Here is a 21,006-nt window from a genome sequence, read left to right as displayed (position 1 = left end):
CGTTTTTTAACTGAAGACGTGTCGATCTTGTGTGTTGAAGCTGCTTACTTTTGTGTCACAGTGGTTAGTGTATGATTTACTGAAGCATATATTCTGAAATAAATTTCATCATGTTTGCTGAGCTACGTTGTGCTTGTTAAGGGTGCCATAGCATTAAAGATTTGATAATGTTCCGATATGGAATGTATACAGATGAAATGGGCTTACGTTAACCATTGTTAACGCATAGATGTACCAGGCTATTGAAAGATGGATGTATTCACACACGTTTTGTAACGCATAGATGTACCAGGCTATTGAAAGATGGATGTATTCACAAACGTTTTGTAACGCATCGATGTACCAGGCTATTGAAAGATGGATGTATTCACACACGCTGTGTGTGAAATGGCTTGTTAAGTAAGAGGTATCCAACGGAATTAGATACCTGATTTTATTGCTATTTCGACCATTCAGAATCAATAATTCTTCAGTTTCATGCTAGAATATCGCTTATTGTTATAAGGTTAAAATGCATCTCAAAAACATTAGAAAATGGTAACAAATAAAACCGTTATAGCTGCAATGAGGAGTTGCATTAGATATAGTTTGTGACAGAGAACTTTTTGTTCGAAAGGAATAAATAGATAAAAGACATTTCACATTTATCACAAGTGTATTCTTGACATTTCATATTTATCATTGGATTGGTTCCAGGGTATCGTCCATTAGTTAATGAAACAAGCAGAGATGCAAGATATATTTTATTTGTAGCATCCGAAGTGAGTCACAAAATCAAAAGAGAGATGAGCAATCTTGCACGTAGGCTTGAACATGAGTTCATGGTCAGATCTAACTTTTAACGAATCAAAATGAGGTATTGTGACATGTGACAAAGACAGACCAGGCTCGAACACTATAAAATGATACCTTCAACATTAGGAGAGGAGAGCGCGGTTTGCAATCGATCGAGTCGAATCCCGTTTCCCAATTTAGTGACGAGTCTGGCCGGTCTGATCCTGTCCTGTATTGATAGATGGGCTGAGAGTAAGTAAAACTATGTGAGTATAAGGCTGGTGTTGCGTTTCTTTATTATGCGAGTATGAATGCTGATAGAGACAACTTGGAATAAGCGTCGTTAGACCAATCACTCCTTGACGGAGCCGCAACGGACAAGGCGAGCTGCAAAGTCATGGCGTAATTGACCATGATGACCAGGAACGGCAATACTTTTAGTAACTGTAGTAGGGTCGCACTTGACGTCCGAAAGCAGTTACGACATTATGCCTATTTTAGCCTACACATATTTTCACTAGTTTCATAGTTATATTCAAAATCCTGATTTCTATGTCAGTTTAAATAAATAGAACATTATTCCTATTTATTATATAAAATGTCAACGTCTGAATGATGCTAGTGTTGCGCAGATATTCTACTCAGTACAGTTTCCCTTCACCAAATATATGCTGTATTGTTATATGGCAGTGTAATATATTTTAAAACAATGTTCTAGTTATATTACATTGTTCTTGTTGACAATCGGTAGAAGTTCATAGCAATGTGTTTTGACAATAGTTAGTCGTCAGGAATGTAGTACCATCTAATGTAAGCAGTGGTGTGGTTGTTACTATATTTAGATGCTTGTCTTGCCAATTGTAAAATAGAATCTTCTGAAATATTCTAGTACCCCAAGACTAACTCTGTATAGATGTAAATAAGTTGACAAACGCGTGCATATATCATCTAACGTTACATCAAGGCCAACTTTTGTGTGAAGATCACTTTTCAGACCACTGTTGCTGCTAGGTGAATATTATTTCCACTACTCTCATATTAAACTGCCTTTGTAATTGTGTTTGAATAATTGAATATAGTACCACCACTCTATTGTGTACTGTCATTGTAATTATTTTGCAGTAATGGGTATTGATTTGTAAACCTAGTTAATTTTAATCTTTGTTGTGTGTTGGTTTCACACTGCATTCTTTTGCGTACGGGGGCACGGGTGGCCCAGTCGCCTAAGGCGCCGCGATTCGCTGTGCAGAGTTGCGTCTCTTGGGCACGCCCGAAACCTATGATTGTGGGTTCGAATCCCGGTTCGCCCCGATTATGTTTCTAGGTTTGTCAGCACCATACCCGTGCTCGTGGGTTTCACCGAAGTGGTAAACGTCTGAGACCTGCATCACTTGGGGCTTTCCTCCCACATTAAGCTGACACGCCGTGATATGACTGGAATACTGTTAAAAGCGGCGTTAACCCCAACTCACTCACTCACTCACTCACTCTTTTGCGTACATAATTCTGGGTTAAGTAATTGTTTGAATTTGGAAATCGGAACGTAATAGTGCATATGATAGCAGTACAAATAAACTAATGGTTTCAACAAAATCGGATAATGATGCTATTATGGACCAGTTAATCATATTGACTATTGGCTTTCAGCACAGTGACATCTGGAGAGCACTGCAAACTTGAAGGTAGAAACCATCTGACGTTAAAAGCGAGATATTAGAGTCATATGCTCAGAGACGCGTCCCTGTAACGTCACACAGTGCAATGGCTGCAACAAGCGATGTGCAGCTTTACATGAAATGTTTGACCAGGTTTCTCCAAGTCGGCGGAATGTACGTTTCATTTGAGACCAAGCAAAGATGGCGATATTTGCAGTGTTTATACTGCGTTTTCATGTCTTTACTGCAAGTTGCAAATTTCATCAGATTGAGCGTTATCTTGTTGAAAGAACTCACTTTGTCCGCCAACATGATGACAGTTCTAGCCTCATGGTGTTCTGCCTTATGGACCGCATACCAATTGCCAGCCGTTGCCATCGCATCCTCCAAATACATGCACACCTTTGTCATCGAGTTATCATCCTATTTCGATAGATATGACAACGAAGCCAAGTTGGGAAGAACAACAAAGTGTTTGAAGCGACTTTTCATCGTTATAATTGTGCTTTGGTTCCTTCAGGCATGTGTCTTTATGACTGTAAACTTGACGTCCTCACCTGCCGTCATCAATTCCCGATTCCGGTACCTTTATCCATTCACAGAGCTCAGTGGCGTCCCCCACTACATAGGTGTCAGCGCCTGTAGTCTCATGGTCACCTACAGTAGCTATGCTTCAACAGCAGCTTACATATTCTTTATTGCAACTGCTCGATTAGTTGCGAAGGAATTTGTACAGATTAATAAGTTGGTGAGAGAAATGGTTGATTCTGAAATGGTAAATGAACAATGCGAATCACTGCGTAGACGTCACGCACATCTCTGTGAAATGCTGAACACTGGAAACAAAATTGTTGGCCATATTCTTTTTCCTTGTTTTACAACCCAGATTCCAACACTGTGTTGTTTACTGTTCGGGGTCATCAGAGGAACACTCCCTCCAGAGGGACAGACGGTGTCTATCTATGTGATAGGTGCAGGGTTGCTGAATCTGTTCTCTGCGTTATTCATCGGCGCCTATGTTACATCAGCGGTGAGTTCGACACGCTACTCTAACGTTTGTGCTTATTATTATTTATTTTTTATTTGTATTTTTCTTCCAGGTATACATGAACATGTATCATCACATTGTTCACATGACGAATACCAAGGCTAAGTTCCTATCGAAGTTATTACAATAGATAATAAAGACATGCTACACGAGTAGAATTCGTAGGTGAACTTCTAGAGATTATTTTTTAATTGATCTATTCATTGGTTACCTTCATAGATTACACCAGAAGAAGCATAACAGTTACCTTTGTATCACAATGAGTGAGTGAGTGAGTGAGTGAGTGAGTTTATGCTGTACGTCACATCGGCAATATTTCAGCCATATCGTGACGATTGTATCACAAATAACAGTAACAGGACATACAGCAAGTTGACCAAAGGGGGTAATAATCAGCCAACCATTCTGTCATTGAGACCCCACTAGTCAGTAACAGGACATAGTTATTCAAATAGAAGATGATATATAATCTGAAATTCACGAACGTGGCGTTTTTACAAGTAGAAAAAGCATTTACTTCATCAATGATATTTGCATTTATAAATTCTCTTTGTAAAAAATCAAATCTATGGCTATCAGAAAAAGTTCTCATTACGTTGACAACTCTTTTTGGAAGATTACGAACGTCATTTCGTTTCTTTCGAATATCCAAACACTTTTTTGGCAATATATATATAACCCGTGAAGATCCGGGTTACAATAGGCCTTTAGCAATCCATGCTTGCCGTAAAAGGTGACTATGCTTGTCGTAAGAGGCGACTAACGGGATCGGGTGGTCAGGCTCGCTGATGCATGTCATCGTATCCCAATTGCGTAGATCGATGTTTATGACGTCAATCTTTGGTCCAGACTCAATTATTTAGCGACCCCCGTCATATAGATGTAATATTACTGGGCGCGACGTTAAACAACAAACAAACAAACAATAAATAAATAAATAAATATACATATAAACAGTTATCTTTTGTGCCGATTGATATTGTTATGGTCCATATAACTCCAGTTAAGGTTATCGTTGTGTGTGGGGGTCTATGTTAATGTACATACATTTATAATGTCACATGGAACTACACGAAAACATAGACGTTTCCAGGTTTAATCTATCAGGCGAAATGGTTATAATGAGAGTAACGACTCTGGATCAGAAGTTGTTTGATCAAGCTTACAACATTCTGATGCCTCAGTAAAGCTTTCAAAATGTTTTATGTGTCGCACCAGTGACCAAAATGATGTCCTATTCCCCATTTTGACTTGTACCATATGTTCTCGTGTTCTTTCATGTGAACAATTGACTTGCCTTTGCATGTGTTTTAGACGGGTGATCGGGTGGGACAGGATATGTTCACCTTTTCGCGAACGTCTTGTATCATTACTATTTGATAGTGATTCATAAACACATGCTCATTAGTCGGAATCGTCCAATCGATTCTGCTTTATGCAGAGATTTCTATTGGATATGGAAAGGGTTTTGTGACTTTATTAACGAGGAACTTGGACGCACAACAATTCACTCTGCAGAGTTGTGTCCCGTCTGGCTGTCTTCGCTGATCCACTGATCTGTGATGGAATCACTCTGATTACGATCATTGTTTGTTTGCATTATGCTTGTGCTAGTAGGTTTATCGAAAGTGTTTAACGTCTACGACCATCATCTGTTCAGGCTTCCTTCCCTGAGTGAACCGTACCCAGAGTGATAAAACAGATATATGAAAAAGTTCAAAGTGACGTTAACATTGATTGCTTTGATTGCTTGTTGTTTAACGCCGCACTCAGCAATGTTCCAGCTGCACGAAGGCGGTCTGTAAATAATCGAGTCTGGACCAGACAAACCAGTAATTAATATCATGAGCATCGACCCACGAAATTGGGATTGATGACATGCATAATCCAAGTCAGCGAGCCTGATCACCCGATCCCGTTAGTCACCTCTTACGACAAGCATAGTCACCTTTAAAGGCAAGCATGGGTTGCTGAAGACCTATTTTACCCCGGAATCTTCACGGGTCCAAAGTGACGATGAACAAAACATGGCCACTGCCCTAATGTGAAAGGTTACTGCCTTCTACGGGTTCGATTCCCAACATGGGTTTTAAGTGTCAAGCCAATTTCCGCTGACTTCCCCCGTGGTATTGGCGGCATATTACTAAAAGTGGCGTAAAACCATACTCACCCAATCACAAGATGTGTCCATATCACTGTTTCTCTTGTATGTGTGTCTATCGCTAATTTTATGGGATGTGGCGATTCGCTGTGCAGAGTTGCGACCCTTTGCCACGCCAGAAACCTGTGATTGTATGTTCGGATCCCGGTTCGCCTCAAATATGTTTCGAGGTTTGTCAGCACCATACCCGTGCTTGTGGGTTTCACCGAAGTGGTAAACATTTGAGACCTGCATCACTTCGGGCTTTCCTCCCACATTAAGCTGACACGCCGTGATATAACTGTAATACTGTTAAAAGCAGCGTTAAACCTAACTCACTCACTATTGGATGTAGCTACACAACATGTTTATACTGTGTGAACTGAACCCGCTATATTGAATCTGTTGCACTGGTATGGATACCAAACTCACCTTCTTGTCAAGTTACCACCTAATGCACTAATTTATATCACGGTGTTCAATTAGTTCTTGCGTTTCATAAACAAACTTGCGCGTTTGGTTCAATGGTGCTTTGCACAAAACATCGGAGGCACACGGTGTGACGGGTAAAAGTGAAGAACGCCCAATATGACGGATTTAGTAGAGGTGTACATGATGTGTGGCTATCTTCAGGTCGAAGGTGGGAATGAAAACTAGGCCCACCATCAATGAAGGTGTATATTCATTACATTGACGTCGGTGTCTTGAAACCACCACCTCCGTGGTCTAGTGGTAGAGCGTCCGCCCGGAGAGCGGTTCGATCCCCGGCCACGTCATACCAAAAGACGTTAAAAGATGGTACTTGTTGTTACCCTGTCTGGCGCTCGGCATTATGGGGCTAAAACAAGGACTGGTCGGCTCGAAGTCAGTACACTGTGTCTGAGTGGGATATTCATGTTTAACTGCGGCATGGTATCTCGGCATAAATAAATCGGACTAATCAGTCCGGACTAGTACAAGCAGCCACACAAACACACACACACGTACATGCACGTCGCTATGTAAGTGCAATAATCTTGGACGCGACGTTAAACCCAATTTCACCTCACCGGTGTCTTGAACTGATTGTAAAAGGGATTCTGATAAGGTACTGTCAATGTAGTACAGTACACCTACAGGACAATGACTATATTCGAACATGATGATAGTGGTAGCACGGGACTAACTTTTCTGGTCAGCTACCGAGCTTCTATATTTTAAACGACATGTACACTATGGTTTTCAGAAAACATTATAATATCATACTGAGGATAAACCACTTAAAAGAGATTGCATTTATGCACTGTGTAGAATTCGTGTTCATATTTCAGGCTCATGGTTCTTTGGACAGTCTCTTCCTTTGTGATCTTTCCAAGCTGGCCGACAAGACTGTGCAGACCGTAAGTTCAAAGCCCAGAATAACAAACGAATATCGCCTTTATCATCCGCTTGTCAAGTTTGATTTTGATTGTTTTCTTTTTGTAACATTTGTGGTATCATTGTTTTATAGTATTTACTTTTTTAGATATTACACTTACATTTTAGAGATAGCGTTTTGAAAGATTTTCATTTTTATACTAAATAATTGGTTATAATATAACACTTTTAAACTGAAAAGCTTTTACTGGGAAAAATATTAATCATTGAATAAATATCAATGACAATCATTTTTAAGAGGATTTCGTTTTCTATACTAAATAGTTCAAATGAAAGCATGGACTACAGTTCTTAATTATTGACCTCAGGTTAGTCTGTTCGTGTCTCGCCTCAAAGGGCCAACTATTGGGTTCACAGTTCATGGTCTCTTCACGGTGGACGCTTCAGCTATATTGATGGTGAGTTGTGTGAGTGAGTTTGATTTTACGCCGCTTTAAGCAATATTCCAGCAATATCACGGCGGGGTACACCAGAAATGGGCTTCACACAGTGTACCCATGTCGGGAATCGAACCCGGGTCTTCGGCGTGACGAGCGAACGCTTTAACCACTAGGCTCCCTGACCGCCCCGATGGTCAGTTGAACCATGAGTACATACTAGTATATTTTTACAAAGGAGTGGGACGTGAAGCCCATTTCCAGTGTCCGTGATATTGCTAGAATTTAGAAAAAGTGTCGTAAAACCATACTCTTGCACTGATATATAGGGGTAATGTTGACTCAGTGTTTAGATACATTTCAATTACCCATAGTCGGATGGCCATGTAAGACAAGTGCATACATTGACAATGTACGTCGATACCATTCCAGATTATCGATAATTACCAAAATGACAAAATACCGATAATTAAATTAATTTAATATTATTAATACTTTGCCGTGTGTCTGTTTGTCTAAAAAGAGAACACCCTGCGGAAAGGGACACGTGGATATACATTCAAATGACGTTCGTTGCTTTTTATCAAGGGCGTGAGTGAGTGAGTTGGGTTTAACGCCGCTTTTAACAGTATTCCAGTTACATGTATATCACAGCGTGTCAGCTTAATCTGGGAGGAAAGCCCGAAGTGATGCAGGTCTCAGACGTTTAACCACCTAGTGTATCAAAATATAATATGAATCTAGCCTTTGTCCTCGGGTTATTGTATTCACCCCTCTTCTCGATATGTGTTTTTCAGCATCAGTGTTTATTGTGAAACGATTGTGCCTTAAAGGCTGATACAAGATCCGTGTTTAGGTATATGAATTACTTGAGTGTCTTCTTCAATTGCAGATAATCGGCACTTTGTTCACATACGCCATTGTTATGCTGCAGCTGACTCCAGCTGACACCATGGACGCTGTCAATCAAACGATGTTCTAGCATACATTAATGTACACACTGCGTTCTCCAGTATCTTGATGGTATGTGAATTCAATACAGTGCTACTTGTGACACTTGATGAAAGTTTGAAAGTATGTGTTTTTCTGGTCCATGTGCGATAAGGCTGGGCATTTTGCGTTGATAACAGGATATATGACCGCCTCCGTGATCTAATGGTAGAGCGTCCGCCCGGAGAGCGGAAGGTCCGGGGTTCGATCCCCAGTCGCGTCATACCAAAAGGCGTTTAAATATGGTACTTGTTGTTACCCTGTCTGGCGCTCGGCATTAAGGGGCTAAAACAAGGACTGGTCGGCTCGGAGTCAGTATACTGTGTCTAAGTGGGGTATTCATGTTAAACTGCGGCATGGTATCTCAGTGTGCTAGCACTATAAATCGGCAACAGTCCGGGCTAGTACAAGCAGCCACACACACACATACATTTCACCTCACCTTCACCTGATAACAGGATATCTTAAATTGTGAATAGCCTCCACTACTCTTGAAATCCGATTCCAAACCACGCGTGTTGATGCGCATCAAAGTTCTTATCGACCCGTGAAGATCAGAGGTAGAATAGGTCTTCAGCAACCCATGCTTGCCATAAGAGGCGACTAACGGAATCGAATGGTCAGGCTCGCTGACTTGGTTGATACATGTCATCGTATCCCAATTGCGTGGATCGATGCTCATGAAGTCAATCACTGGATTGTCTGGTCCATACTCGATTATTTACAGACCTCCGTCATATAGCTGGAATATTGCTGAGTGCGGCGTTAAACAACAAACAAAGAACCAACATGCAAGTAGTATAGCTCCAACTGTATTTCCTTGACAACACGGGATTAGGTGGCCAACTCGTCTATGGAACCACAATTCGCTGTTTTGTCCTTGGGCGTTGCAGACACGTATGGTTGTGGGATCGAACACCGCTTTGCCCTATTTATATTTCTAGGTTTGCCGACACCATATCTGTTGTCGTTGCTTCTTATAAGTGGTAAACGTCTGACACCTGCATCACTTCGTGCTTTCCCCACACGCTGAAACGTCGTGATATAACAGAAATACTTTTTTAAAAGACCCGTGAAGATCCGGGGCAGAATAGGTCTTCTGTCACCGATGCTTGCCATAAAATGTGACTATGCTTGTCGTAAAAGGCGACTAACGGGATCGGGTGGTCAGGCTCGCTGTCTTTGTTGATGCATGTCATTGTATCCCAATTGCGTGGATCGACGCTCATAACGCCTATCACTCCGTTATTTACAGACCGCCATATCATCATATAGCTAGAATAGTGCTGAGTGCGGCGTTAAACAACAAACAAACAAACAAAACAAACTTTAAAAAAAAGCGTTTCTCCAAACGTTCATTTACTCAATCCAACCCAACTCAAAAGTGTAGTTTTCAATATGTGCATTGTACAGCTTTGATTGTGTTGTAGGTTTTAATAACGCCAGTGTGTCACGGCAGTCAGTGAGTGAGCTCAGATGTAACGTCAATTGGCAATATTTCAGCAATGTCGTGACGAAACCAATTTATACATTTAAAATACATACATTTTGACTTTATAAAAACTTGTTAACAAGGGCCAGTAAAACATACTTGATTGTCACAGATATTGATATAAAACTAGTATGGAACTATTAAAAGATGTAACGAAACACAACACTGCAGCAATCAGTAAATACTCATTTCTTTACTAATAATTGTATTAAGTAGTGCTCTCATTTTATGACATTGTAATATTACTATTATTATTGTCCTAAAATATGATTATCAAGTAGTATTATGTTAAAATACAACTGATTATTTTTTTTTCTTGCAGGTTATCGACACATAGTTGACGTATGCCAAAAGTTATTGTACTGGTCAGGGATTCCACATCTAGAACTTCAGGAGCTGGAAGATAAGGGCAATTCTACTCATACTTCCGACAGAATTTTTACTCTTTTTCAAATTTTATCATTATTTATCGTGTAAAAGGATGGGTCGATGTATGTGACGGTGGAATGATTTGCTTCTTCTTGTCATTTTTATCTTAGATCTTTCATTAGCATTCACAACGAAGTGAGATCATTTGAAACAATATATTGTAAAACCTGAACACATTCATTTTAATAACCATGATTTACATAAAAGGAAGGACCTTATCCTTAACGCGAACACTTGGTGTCATGCATTATTTTCAGTGATCAATTCATATAATTTTCAGGCCCAATGGAATCTGTTTCGTCTGACTGGTAAATTTCTGGCGTTTATGTAATATATTTACATGTTGTTCTTTCATAGCAAGCTATTGTTTTGCATTGAAAATTTCTTCTTGTGTATTTCAAAATACATTTCGTCATTACTTTAATGCGTAATTATATCACTATGCGTCTTTAAAACGAATGGAATAAAATAGCTATTACGCATGTGTTGTTTTAGAAGATTCTGATCTCAGTTATGATTTGATTGAGTTAATGTTGTCTAACGCCGCAGTCATCAATACAACAACTTTATCACAACGGTTTGAAGCAATCGAGCCTGGACCAGGGACACCGGCGTCTGAAAGCAGGAGACCACACGGGTAAGCTGTCACGCCAACCACTCTTTCGACAAGCTTCAGTTGCTGATGTCTTATTCCGGCCTCAAAAGGATCGCTACGGTTAGAATTATGTGTGATATTGGGAGAGATACTGTGGAGTGGGGTCACCACTTCGATTGTAGTGTTAGTTTCCAGGATCTGCTGACTGCTCGGACTGCATGGTCGCCGTCACCACCAAACCGACGGTATGATGATGTTCTAGGCCGTAACCCTGGCTGCTTCGATGATGACATTACAAGGCTAAAAGGGACATTTGCGGTAGGAACTACCCACTCTGAGTGGGCGGAGCTTACATATAGCTTATATTCTATACACTCAACATTAGATATGTGCACGTCACACACCAACATTAGATAAGTGTACATCACACACCAACATTAGGTATGTGAACGTCACACACCAACATTAGATATGTGCACGTCACACACCAACATTAGATATATGTACATCACACACCAACATTAGAAATATGTACGTCACACACCAACATTAGATATGAGCACGTCACACACCAACATTAGATATATGTACATCACACACCAACATTAGATATATGTACGTCACACACCAACATTAGATATGTGTACATCACAACCAACATAAGATGTATGTACGTCACACACCAACATTAGATATATGTACGTCACACACCAACATTAGATATGTGCACGTCACACACCAACATTAGATATGTGCACGTCACACACCAACATTAAATATATGTACATCACACACCAACATTAGATATGTGCACGTCACACACCAACATTAGATATATGTACATCACACACCAACATTAGATATATGTACGTCACACACCAACATTAGATATGTGTACGTCACACACCAACATTAGATATGTGCACGTCACACACCAACGTTAAATATATGTACATCACACACCAACATTAGATATGTGCACGTCACACACCAACATTAGATATATGTACATCACACACCAACATTAGATATATGTACGTCACACACCAACATTAGATATGTGTACGTCACACACCAACATTAGATAGGTGTACATCACACACCAACATTAGATATATGTACATCACACACCAACATTAGATATATGTACGTCACACACCAACATTAGATATATGTACGTCACACACCAACATTAGATATATGTACGTCACACACCAACATTAGATATATGTACGTCACACACCAACATTAGATATGTGTACGTCACACACCAACATTAGATATGTGCACGTCACACACCAACGTTAAATATATGTACATCACACACCAACATTAGATATGTGCACGTCACACACCAACATTAGATATATGTACATCACACACCAACATTAGATATATGTACGTCACACACCAACATTAGATATGTGTACGTCACACACCAACATTAGATAGGTGAACGTCACACACCAACATTAGATGTATGTACGTCACACACCAACATTAGATAGGTGTACGTCACACACCAACATTAGATAGGTGTACATCACACACCAACATTAGATAGGTGAACGTCACACACCAACATTAGATGTATGTACGTCACACACCAACATTAGATAGGTGTACGTCACACACCAACATTAGATATGTGTACGTCACCCACCAACATTAGATATGTGTACATCACACACCAACATTAGATGTATGTACGTCACACACCAACATTAGATATATGTACATCACACACCAACATTAGAAATATGTACATCACACACCAACATTAGATATGAGCACGTCACACACCAACATTAGATATATGTACATCACACACCAACATTAGATATATGTACGTCACACACCAACATTAGATATGTGTACATCACAACCAACATAAGATGTATGTACGTCACACACCAACATTAGATATATGTACGTCACACACCAACATTAGATATGTGCACGTCACACACCAACATTAGATATGTGCACGTCACACACCAACATTAAATATATGTACATCACACACCAACATTAGATATGTGCACGTCACACACCAACATTAGATATATGTACATCACACACCAACATTAGATATATGTACGTCACACACCAACATTAGATATGTGTACGTCACACACCAACATTAGATATGTGCACGTCACACACCAACGTTAAATATATGTACATCACACACCAACATTAGATATGTGCACGTCACACACCAACATTAGATATATGTACATCACACACCAACATTAGATATATGTACGTCACACACCAACATTAGATATGTGTACGTCACACACCAACATTAGATAGGTGTACATCACACACCAACATGAGATATATGTACATCACACACCAACATTAGATATATGTACGTCACACACCAACATTAGATATATGTACGTCACACACCAACATTAGATATATGTACGTCACACACCAACATTAGATATATGTACATCACAAACCAACATTAGATATGTGTACATCACACACCAACATTAGATATATGTACATCACACACCAACATTAGATATGTGTACATCACACACCAACATTAGATATATGTACATCACACACCAACATTAGATATATGTACGTCACACACCAACATTAGATATATGTACATCACAAACCAACATTAGATATATGTAAATCACACACCAACATTAGATATGTGTACGTCACACACCAACATTAGATATGTGTACATCACACACCAACATTAGATATATGTACGTCACACACCAACATTAGATGTATGTACGTCACACACCAACATTAAATATATGTACATCACACACCAACATTAGATATGTGCACGTCACACACCAACATTAGATATATGTACATCACACACCAACATTAGATATATGTACGTCACACACCAACATTAGATATGTGTACGTCACACACCAACATTAGATATGTGCACGTCACACACCAACGTTAAATATATGTACATCACACACCAACATTAGATATGTGCACGTCACACACCAACATTAGATATATGTACATCACACACCAACATTAGATATATGTACGTCACACACCAACATTAGATATGTGTACGTCACACACCAACATTAGATAGGTGTACATCACACACCAACATGAGATATATGTACATCACACACCAACATTAGATATATGTACGTCACACACCAACATTAGATATATGTACGTCACACACCAACATTAGATATATGTACGTCACACACCAACATTAGATATATGTACATCACAAACCAACATTAGATATGTGTACATCACACACCAACATTAGATATATGTACATCACACACCAACATTAGATATGTGTACATCACACACCAACATTAGATATATGTACATCACACACCAACATTAGATATATGTACGTCACACACCAACATTAGATATATGTACATCACAAACCAACATTAGATATATGTACATCACACACCAACATTAGATATGTGTACGTCACACACCAACATTAGATATGTGTACATCACACACCAACATTAGATATGTGTACGTCACACACCAACATTAGATGTATGTACATCACACACCAACATTAGATATATGTACATCACACACCAACATTAGATATGTGTACATCACACACCAATATTAGATATTTGTACATCACACACGAACATTAGATATGTGTACATCACACACCAACATTAGATATATGTACATCACACACCAACATTAGATATGTGTACATCACACACCAACATTAGATATGTGTACATCACACACCAACATTAGATATTTGTACATCACACACGAACATTAGATATGTGTACATCACACACCAACATTAGATATATGTACATCACACACCAACATTAGATATGTGTACATCACACACCAACATTGGATATATGTACGTCATACAGCAACATTAGATAAGTGTAAATCACACACCAACATTAGATATGTGTACGTCACACACCAACATTAGATATGTGTACATCACACACCAACATTAGATATGTGTACATCACACACCAACATTAGATGTGTGTACATCACACACAAACATTAGATATTTGTACGTCACACACCAACATTAGATATTTGTACGTCACACACCAACATTAGATATGTGTACGTCACACACCAACATGAGATATATGTACGTCACACACCAACATTAGATATATGTACATCACACACCAACATTAGATATGTGTACATCACACACCAACATTAGATATATGTACGTCACACACCAACATTAGATATGTGTACATCACACACCAACATTAGATATATGTACATCACACACCAACATTAGATATGTGTACATCACACACCAACATGAGATATATGTACGTCACACACCAACATTAGATATGTGTACATCACACACCAACATTAGATATATGTACATCACACACCAACATTAGATATGTGTACGTCACACACCAACATTAGATATATGTACGTCACACACCAACATTAGATATATGTACGTCACACACCAACATTAGATATATGTACATCACACACCAACATTAGATATGTGTACATCACACACCAACATTAGATATTTGTACGTCACACACCAACATTAGATATATGTACATCACACACCAACATTAGATATGTGTACATCACACACCAACATTAGATATATGTACGTCACACACCAACATTAGATATATGTACGTCACACACTAACATTAGATATTTGTACATCACACACCAACATTAGATATGTGTACTGACAAATGTTTACAGTTGATGACAATGTTATTTCTAGTGTGTTTCTATGTTCTGAGCAGACCTGGTGATAAAGGTCTGTTCCTGTGTGATTTCTTCATTAAGAGGAAGTGTTCCAGGTACAGTCACTCAACATCACAAAAAGTGGGAATAAGTTTGTTCCAGCAGAGATGACTATAAACAAGTTGATATGAATGCATTTGTTTGTGTGTCTAGATGGAAAAGGGTAAGGTAGTCAGATCATAGGAAACTGTGTCCTTTGGATCAGAGACCTTCAGGGTTCTTTCCTCCGACTAAATGGGGATTCCGGGGTAAAACAAGATCCCCAGCAACCAATTCTTGATGTAAGCGATAACTTAATGGATCTGGTCTTCATGCTGGTCAATTCTCTTCTCAGAAACCATTGGAAAATCATTCTTTATAAAGGTTCAGAGGCTGTGTTTATGCTCCTTTTCCACAATGTGAGGTGAAATGGGGTTTAACGTCGCGTCCAATATTATTGCACTTATATAGCGACGTGTATGTACGTGTGTGTGTTTGTGTGGCTGCTTGTTCTAGTCCGGACTGATGCCGATTTATAGTGCTAGCTCACTGAGATACCATGCCGCAGTTTAACATGAATATCCCACTCAGACACAGTGTACTGTCTCCGAGCCGACCAGTCCTTGTTTTAGGACCTTAATGCCGAGCGCCAGACAGGGTAACAACAAGTACCATCTTTTAACGTCTTTTGGTATGACGCGGTTGGGGATCGAACCCCGGCCTTCCCCTCTCCGGGGGGACGCTCTACCACTAGACCACGGAGGCGGTCTTTTCACAATGAAATTAGATTTTCCAGTGTTTCAAAATTCAAAATTTCTGTAAGCACTCATCGGAAATAGGGTGTATGAAATCAATAGAACTGTAAGTTGTCTTAAAACATGCAAGCGAGGTAAGGGGCCTATTCAAGTGAGTGGCTTCATTCTTATTTAAGATATTTTGTATAACAACGATGTCCCAGAAAATTAATTAACCGAAACCCTTTCCTCAATCGACGAAAAGAAAGATGATGTTTGTTTTTCCTCGTAAGATATGTTTGTGGAGGGTCAAGATGTGATGCCACTTTTGGGATTGATGGTCGGAATTAGTTCCCAGGAACGTATGGTCTTCATAACAAGTGACTTCATGAATCAGGTAGTCAGCCTCTGTGACATGGTTGATAGCGGTCATCGTGTCCCGATGGTGTGGGTCTCTGAGACTTGGTTGATAGCGGTCATCGTGTCCCAACGGTGTGGGTCTCTGAGACATAGTTGATAGAGGTCATCGTGTCCCAACGGTGTGGGTCTCTGAGACTTGGTTGATAGCGGTCATCGTGTCCCAACGGTGTGGGTCTCTGAGACATGGTTGATAGCGGTCATCGTGTCCCAACGGTGTGGGTCTCTGTGACATGGTTGATAGAGGTCATCGTGTCCCAACGGTGTGGGTCTCTGAGACATAGTTGATAGCGGTCATCATGTCACAACGGTGTGGGTCTCTGAGACATAGTTGATAGCGGTCTTCGTGTCCCAACGGTGTGGGTCTCTGAGACATGGTTGATAGCGGTCATCGTGTCCCAACGGTGTGGGTCTCTGAGACATGGTTGATAGCGGTCATCATGTCCCAACGGTGTGGGTCTCTGTGACATAGTTGATAGCAGTCATCATGTCCCAACGGTGTGGGTCTCTGAGACATAGTTGATAGCGGTCATCATGTCACCATGGTGTGGGTCTCTGTGACATGGTTGATAGCGGTCATCGTGTCCCAACGCTGTGGGTCTCTGAGACATGGTTGATAGCGGTCATCATGTCCAAACGGTGTGGGTCTCTGAGACATGGTTGATAGAGGTCATTATGTCACAACGGTGTGGGTCTCTGTGACATGTTTGATAGCGGTCATCATGTCACAATGGTGTGGGTCTCTGTGACATGGTTGATAGCGGTCATCATGTCACAATGGTGTGGGTCTCTGTGACATGGTTGATAGCGGTCGTCGTGTCCCAACGGTGTGGGTCTCTGAGACATGGTTGATAGAGGTCATCGTGTCCCAACGGTGTGGGTCTCTGTGACATGGTTGATAGAGGTCATCGTGTCCCAACGGTGTGGGTCTCTGTGACATGGTTGATATAGGTCATCATGTCCCAACGGTCTTGGTCTCTGTGACATGGTTGATAGCGGTCATCATGTCCCAACGGTCTTGGTCCCTGTGACATGGTTGATAGCGGTCGTCGTGTCCCAACGGTGTGGGTCTCTGTGACATGGTTGATAGCGGTCGTCGTGTCCCAACGGTGTGGGTCTCTGTGACATGGTTGATAGCGGTCGTCGTGTCCCAATGGTGTGGGTCTCTGTGACATGGTTGATAGCGGTCATCGTGTCCCAATGGTTTTGGGTCTCTGTGACATGGTTGATAGCGGTCATCGTGTCCCAACGGTGTGGGTCTCTGAGACATGGTTGATAGCGGTCATCGTGTCCCAACGGTTTGGGTCTCTGAGACATGGTTGATAGCGGTCGTCGTGTCCCAACGGTGTGGGTCTCTGAGACATGGTTGATAGCGGTCATCATGTCCCAACGGTCTTGGTCCCTGTGACATGGTTGATAGCGGTCGTCGTTTCCCAACGGTGTGGGTCTCTGTGACATGGTTGATAGCGGTCGTCGTGTCCCAATGGTGTGGGTCTCTGTGACATGGTTGATAGCGGTCATCGTGTCCCAATGGTGTGGGTCTCTGTGACATGGTTGATAGCGGTCATCGTGTCCCAACGGTGTGGGTCTCTGAGACATGGTTGATAGCGGTCATCGTGTCCCAACGGTTTGGGTCTCTGTGACATGGTTGATAGCGTGTCATTATGTCCCAACGGTGTGGGTCTCTGTGACATGGTTGATAGCGGTCATCGTGTCCCAACGGTGTGGGTCTCATTGCGCATAAAATCAATCACTGTATAGTCTGGTCCAGACTCAATTATTTACAGGCTGCGGTCATATTGCTGGAATATTGCTGAGTGCGGCTTTAAACATCAAATAATATGTGATGGCTTATTGTGTGAAAAGATGTGCCTCATGTCTGTGGATCAGATATTACATGTACCTGAATGACGGTCCTTGGTTGGCCAGCACCAGGCCTTGTAAGAAGTGAAACCTATGACCTACATCACCCATAGCGTTACTCCCAACTGTACCTGACCCTAAGGATGTGAAGAGGGGATAGGGTAGCCTAGTGGTTTAAGCGATCACTCCCCAGCCTGAAGGCCCGGGACTGACTCCCAACAATAATGTGGAACTCATGTCTGGTGTTCTCGGAATGATGGTGTGATGGAATGTTGCTAAAAGGAGCGTTCAACCCAATGGGCTCCTTCACTAATTATAAAGAAAGGTATGAATAATGTTTAATAAAAGATGTGTTGACTAGTGATAATGCCCTTGTCTGACTTGCATGGAAACATGTTCACAGTTTAGCGTGTTCAGGCAAAGTTATTGTCCCTTTATGCCCAGTGTATGGCAGTGGGACTAAGGGTTGAAGTGTTGAGCTCTCATTGGGACCCGGGTTAGATTCCCCGGCATTTCAGTCGATACAATGTTTGTTCGTGTACCTTGAAATTGGAACTAATAATATTTGTTTTACTGTCATCTCGTTATTGTAAATGTATCTTTTACATATTTACTGGACTTCTTGTCAGAAATGACCTTGAACAAGAGGTTTGTTTTATATTGTCACCTTGATCCTTGATCGACCGTGTATATTTTATATTTCTAAGTCATCGTGTTTGTGTATGCCAGTTTGTGAATGACATCTGCTTAAAAAGTCAAGTGCTCATCGATGTGTTTGTCGTTCTTTGAACTGAGGTCATCCAGAGGAAGGCGGGATGAATCAACAACTTGTTGTCAAGGTGAAACCTGTGACTGTGGGTTCGAATCCCACATCAGTCATATTCAGAACATCTCAGAAATTATTGTCCCCCTGAGAGGGTATGTAAGACCATGTCTTTCAAAGTATATTTATTTGTCCCACACTTTTAATCGTAGCATATGTGTTATTTTAATGTACGCTAACTTTATCAACAGCTGAAGAGATGATGTAAATCCGGCTGAGGTCCATGCAGGTAGCAAAGGTACTGTAAGTCCCCATGGACCATAGCATGGTGGTCTACCTTCAGGGGCTGGCGATCTATAGCCTCTTTTCATCTTGTATCGTTATGTATAGTGCTCTTCTCTTTTATAATTCCGTACTAGTTTTATATCTTTTTCTGTGATGACTCTAGTAATTTTACTTTCCTTCGTTGACAGGTTTTTTATACAAGTTTTCAATATATATATTGTGTTTAACTATTGATAGTCACGATATGGCTGAAATATTGCCCATGTGACTTAAAATTTAACTCAGTCACTCACTCAGAACATCTCAGTGTTTGTCCTTTAACATCGCTCTTTCACACAAATACTAGGCACATAAACCAGTATCCGGCCAGTGGTTATCTTCATAAGCAGTGCATTTTTAACCCTGTTTGTTGTGTGACAAGAGAGAGATGGATACACAGATATTTATAGGGGCGGTCAGGTTGACTTGTGGTTAAAGCGTTCCCTCGTCACGCCGAAGACCCGGGTCCAATTCTCTATACGATATGGTACAATGTGTGAAGCCCATTCCTTGTGCCCCCCGCCTTGATATTGCTGGAAGAGTACCAAAAGCGTCGTAAAACCATACTCACTAACTTATAACCTGTTAAAGTCATTTAGAAGATTATTTAAACGACATCACTCTAGGAGGATGGTGTGTGGCTGAACTTGTTCTGGACAGATGGTTCGATGTTTCTTTTTTTGTACATTAAATTCACAATGCTATTTAACTCTCTAATATGGTGTGTACTAGTGGTGTAACGATACGGCGATACAGTATTGTATCCCGATGCACAGCCCACGATACGATGCATCGATTTGGAAAGCATGTATCGCGATACATACGATATTTTCATAACACAGTTTTACCTACCGTATTTTCTTGAGTATAGTGCGCACTTTTTTTTCCAAAAAACACAGCTGTGTAGAAAGGGTTGCGCATTATACACGAATTAATGAGTTTTTATGTTTTTCCCCCATGGAAAGACATTACCGTGAGCACGTAACACCGGAAATACCATGCCAACAAATCCACACAGACCCCTGTATCGCGATACGTATCGTATCGCGACCCTCCCGTATCGTTACACCTCTAGTGTGTACCAGCACCATTGTGTCAATGGTATCATCATATGTGCCGTTAAGTTCAATGACTGGTCTACAAATGGTCTACTGGTCCTCTGCCACTTTATCAGGTCTAAATAGGTCATGGAAACAGAGATAAAGCAACACGCTGA

The sequence above is a fragment of the Haliotis rufescens genome, unplaced genomic scaffold (assembly GCF_023055435.1).
Source record: "Haliotis rufescens isolate VD_foot unplaced genomic scaffold, xgHalRufe1.0.p SCAF_9, whole genome shotgun sequence".
Lineage (NCBI taxonomy): Eukaryota > Metazoa > Mollusca > Gastropoda > Lepetellida > Haliotidae > Haliotis > Haliotis rufescens.
This window is presented reverse-complemented; position numbering follows the sequence as displayed.